Here is a 5,078-nt window from a genome sequence, read left to right as displayed (position 1 = left end):
GAGAGAGAGAGAGAGAGAGAGAGAGAGATGGGGGAGGGAGAGAGAGACACAGAGACAGAGAGGCAGAGAGAACATGTGCATAGGTCAGAGGACAATTTGAGAAGTCTATTCTCATCTTCTACCATGAGTACCAGGAACTGGACTAGGTGGCCAGGCATGTGCAGCCAGTGCAGTTACACATGGAACCCTTGATAGTCCTTTGCTTCTTTCTATTTTATTTGATTTGTTCCCTAGTTGTTTTTTTTCCTTTCCCCCTTCTTAAAACACAGCATCTTACATTGTCCTAGATAGCCTCTAATAACATGTAGCTGAGGATTATCTTGGACGTCTAATGCCCCTGTCTTTACCTCCTAAGTTGGTAGGCTTACAGGCATGGATCATCTCCCCTAGCTTTTGTGGAGATCATGACCAGGACTTCATGCATGCTGGATAAACACTGTGCCACACAGGCTATATTCCCAATCCATTTTCTCTTTGCTTCTCTTTTTCTCTTTCTGCCCTTACCACAGTTGCAAAGAAATTGCACAAGTAGGTATGTGAGAGCATCCATGTATGCTGAGCTAGATGCTGTGCTGTCCTCTGATCCTTATCCTCAGAGCATCATCTGAAGTAAGTAGGAGGCTTAAATTCTTTGGGTGTTCTGAAACAGGGTCTGATGTAGCATAAGCTGAGTGAGGAGAAGGATGTACTTGAAGTTGGACCCTCCAATTTCTGCCTCTGGAGTGGTAGAGGTTGCTTTATAGGTCTGTCTGCTTTTATCCCAGTGTAGGTGGTACTGGTGAATTGAACCCAGAGCTTCTGGTTCTGTAGTAAGTGCTCTACCTCAGTACTTCCTTGTTACCTGTATAGAAGATTCAAGCCTCTGCAGAGCTCCCAGGGACTAAACCACCAATCAAAGAGTACACATGGTGGGACTCAAGGCTCCAGCAGCATATGTATAGCAAAGGATGGCCTAGCCGGACATCAATGGGAGGAGAGGCCCTTGGTCCTGTGATGGTTCTATGCCCCAGTGTAGGGGAATGCCAGGGCCAGGATGTGGGAGAGGGTAGGGTGGGGAGCAGGGGGAGGGGGTAGGGGAAAGGGTTTGTTCTTTGTTTTTGTTTTTGATATTTTTTCAGAGAGGTAACCAGGAGAGGAGATATCATTTGAAATGTAAATAAAGAAAATATCTAATAAAAAAAAAGAAGAAGATTCAAGTTCAAACCTGTGAATTTCCAAGGGGCTTGACTGTGGTCAGGCGATCTTTTGGGCATTTCAGAGCTTCTGGAATGCATTGTATCTGGGAGCTTTCTTACCTTGAAGAAGAGGTGCTAGCATCATTATCCCTGCACCTGAAGCTGCTTTTACAAGCATACCAAATGCACATGCCCAGTACAGAAGGCCATGACAACATGGAACCACCACTGCATAAAGAGCTACCTGGGAAAGGGAAGAAAGGGCAATCTGATGTCATGAGGCTGCCTCCTGAAATCTGGTGGCCAATTTTCTCTGCCCAAGAGGAGGAGAAGCAAGGTCCTCACTGCAGGAGCAGAGATCCAAAGTGCAAATGAACAGAGGCACGAGGCAGCGAGGAGTCTGAATTGGAGGCTACGGAAGCGGCTGTGAGGGAAGTGTCCCACTGTTCGGTCATAAATAGCTTCTATACCTTTGATTTTCATTACGTGTTACCATAGCAGATAGTCTGTCCATGTGAGAAGGGGTAACTTTTAAAACTTAGAAAAGGGACAAGGACAAGAGAGAACCTTGGAGCAATGAGAATTAGGCTATTGTAACAGAATACCGCAGGTTGGCTTAGAAACAACTCAGATGTATTCCTCACGATTTTGGAAGGCAAAAGCCCGTGATCAAGGGGGGTTTGTATCTGCTGAGAGCCCACAGCCTGCTTCGAAGACCGTGACTTCTAGATGTGTCCTTGCACCATGAGCAGGGATGAACAGGCTCCCTTGGAGGGATTATCAATAATCCTCAGTACTTCCTTGTTACCTGTATAGAAGATTCAAGTCTCTTGACCTCATCCCCTCCTTCGTATTAGGGATCAGGCCACAACATGTGTGTTTTAGGACACACATTGAGAGTGTAGCAATGTGCACTGTCTAAACTTTGAAATGGGCTCATGGTCAGATTCTTCAAGGGATAGTACTGCCTGCCGTTCTAGGAGTCCCCAGAAGAATGGGTTTGCTGGTGTGGTAGAGCACAGAAACCTATTATACTCTTATTCTGTCAGCAGATTGGTTTATCATAAACCCAGCTGTGTCTTAAGGCACTTGCAATGCACTTGCAATGCAATGTAGAGGAACCTTCAGAACCTGCCATGGAGGAAATAAGCTTTTTGAGTCTAAGCTAAAAACTTCGGCATCTTATTGAGAGAGAGATTGAGGGGTTTTATTGTTGCTGTTGTTGTTGTTGTTTTGTGTGTGTGGCTCAATCAGTGTGAATGGTAGTTAGCTGAGTGGCAGGCATGTGTGCTGGCTGAGTGACACAGGTCTGCTGTTTTGAGAGATGAGTTCAAGTGAGATCAATAGTGCTTCCCCATTCATACAGCACTCTCCAGGCCATCATCTCTACAAATGAGCATGAAAGTCACTATAGCCCAGCCTCCTTGCTTCTGTAAGGGCCTCTGGTGTCTGGATCTTGTGTCACTTTCTCTATATAAATTGTTAGTCACCAGGATGAGTAGGTAAATAGGCATTGTTTTTTTGTAAGGCTATGTGAATATCTGAAGGTCATCAGGGCCTTTCAAAACTAGATTAAGTGCACTTTACAAACTCCCTTGAGAAATAAAGTTTTATTGTGCTCACTGGAGACAGAGGACTTAAAGGACATGACCTAGGCATCCATGCTGCTGTTAGGTTGTTTTGTAGGTGACATAAAGTGAATGATTCCCTGACCTGTCTGGAATCTTACCCCATAGTTGAAAAATGCTCCTGTGAGTATCCTACAACCCCAGTACTACACTAACAATAATTAGCAACAGGATAGGTATGGACTTCTTCCTTAGCCTGGAGTAATGAAGGACTCCCTTTTGTGGCAGAGAGTGGCAGCCACTGCCTTGCAATGTCTTGAGCTTTGTGCTTTAAATGTGTTTTCTTTTTTTTTGCACTGGAATATATACAAATCCTTTCATTTCAGTGTTTTTGCTTTATATTCATCTACTTTTTACTTTTTGCATGTGTCACACATGCCTGTGTGAATGTTGCCATGATGTGTATGTGTGCCAACACATTTTCAAATTCGTGTGCATAGAGACTGGAAGTCAACATTGAGCATGTCTTTCTATCACTTTTTACCTAATAGTTTTTGAGATGTTCTATCACTGAGCCTGATGCCCACCAACTAGGAAAACTAGCTAGAGAGTGATCCAGGGATCTGCCTGTGCCTGCTTACCCAGTGCTATGATTATACATGTATTGTAGCAGCTAGGTTTCTATGGAAGCTCTGGACTCAGGTCTTCATGTTTATGCAACAAATACTTTACCAACTGAGCTACTCCCCAGCCCCAGCTTTTAATAATTTTGCCGGTATGGTTCATTGATGTTAAAATATCCACTGACACAATTTTTGATTTTGACAGAACTTTTGATTTTCATTTTGTAGAATTTAAACTCTGTACCTCTTAAATACTAAAGCCTGCCTCCTTAAGCCACCTTTCAGTTCTTGACACTAGCATGAGGGCATCGTGCCCCCACGCCATGCCCCTTTGACTATGTGGATTACTTTCCTTTAGGTCAAACACACATGATTCTTGTGCTTTTGTGAGTGGCTTGCTCAGGGCACCGACCGCAAGATCTATCTCTATTGTAGTAGGAGCTGGCATTTCCTTCTTTTTTAAGGCTGAGTAGTACTCCTTCTATGGACATTACCACATTTTACTTATCTGTTCATCTGTCTCTGATGCTTTGATTTTTCTTATTTTATCTGTTAGAAATAATATGCTTTGACATGTATTTATATCTTCAAGGTCTTGCTTTTGGCTTTCCTGGCTATGTGCCCACAGTGGAAGTGCTAAATAACATGGTAATTCTATATTCAATTTTTTGATAAACTGTGGCATGATTTTTCCAAAGCAGCTGGTTCTGTGGTAAACCACAGGCCTAAGTTAAAGTTAACTCTTTTTTGCATGTGTGGTGTATGTCTGTGTGTATGTGTGCATACATGCTTGCTAACTTGCACACATACAAGCATGTGTTCCAGCACGTTTCTGTTTGTGTGTAAGAGTTGACTTTGATACAGATTGCATATGAATTGAAAACTTTTTTTTTTCCTAGATGTCTCTGCAATTCTTTCAGAGCAGATTGGCTAGTACTTGACTAGGCCTGTGCTCCAGATGTGGGCCTCTGGAAGGAAATGTGTTTAACCCACTCCTGTTATGCAGAGTCCAGGGTGTAGTTTAAGCAGAAAGAGATGGGTGAGGGGCACTTCATGGCTGAACATCTGGCCTTTAGCCACAAAGGAAGGAAAATGCCAGTTAGCACCTCCTGTGGGTTCTAGACTCCAGGGAAACACAACCCCTGTAGCTCGTGACAGGGGCCAGGTTTGTTCAAACAATGACAGCAGCCTCTGCCAGAGAGAATGGCCCCTGGGAACATGAGGAATGTAGAATGAGCTTTATTTTGTCATCTGGTTTGTGGTCGGCTGTCAATTAAGAGAACAGCACCGTGAGTTAGAAAAGGAGGTGCAAAGGGTCTTTCAGGAAATGTTGATAAAGTGGAATTATTCTGCCCTCATTGTGTTGGCTCAGAAAGGGAACAATGGGTTGCTCACAGCAAATTGTTTAGGAGGAAAGCCTGTCCTAAGTGTTATTGCTGGTTTAGAGAATAACAAACGAATGTGGTACACTTCTGGCAGAACTAGACACCGACTGGACTGAGGTTGGGGTCTTGTGGGGTTTTCTACTGTGTTCTTTGTATTAGTCTTCTTTTATTTTTCCAGTGCTAAGAATTAAACTAAAACCTCACACATGCTGGGCAAGAGCCCGAGCCTTTAGTTTATTCTCCCTGTGCTGGCTTGCCAGGGCTCTGTCTCTGTCTTTGTCTCTTTCTCTGTCTCTCTCTCTTGTTTGTGTGTGTGTGGGGGGGGGG

At 43.8% G+C, this 5,078-nt stretch overlaps 1 protein-coding gene across 7 annotated transcripts in view; it reads left to right on the top strand.

The window, feature by feature from the left end:
• The window catches only part of Rnf152 (ring finger protein 152), an 84,029-nt gene that overhangs the window by 41,834 nt on the left and 37,117 nt on the right, over positions 1-5,078 (top strand). The window contains exon 1 of one of the 7 annotated variants that reach the window (XM_031379674.1): positions 546-609. The exons of the other annotated variants lie outside the window; for them this stretch is intronic. The gene's annotated coding sequence lies outside the window, so the exon portion shown is untranslated. Of the gene's footprint in view, positions 1-545; positions 610-5,078 lie in introns of those variants that run through there. 7 annotated transcript variants of the gene reach the window in all.

This window comes from Mastomys coucha, unplaced genomic scaffold (assembly GCF_008632895.1).
Source record: "Mastomys coucha isolate ucsf_1 unplaced genomic scaffold, UCSF_Mcou_1 pScaffold1, whole genome shotgun sequence".
Taxonomy (NCBI): Eukaryota; Metazoa; Chordata; class Mammalia; order Rodentia; family Muridae; genus Mastomys; species Mastomys coucha.
This window is presented reverse-complemented; position numbering and strand designations above follow the sequence as displayed.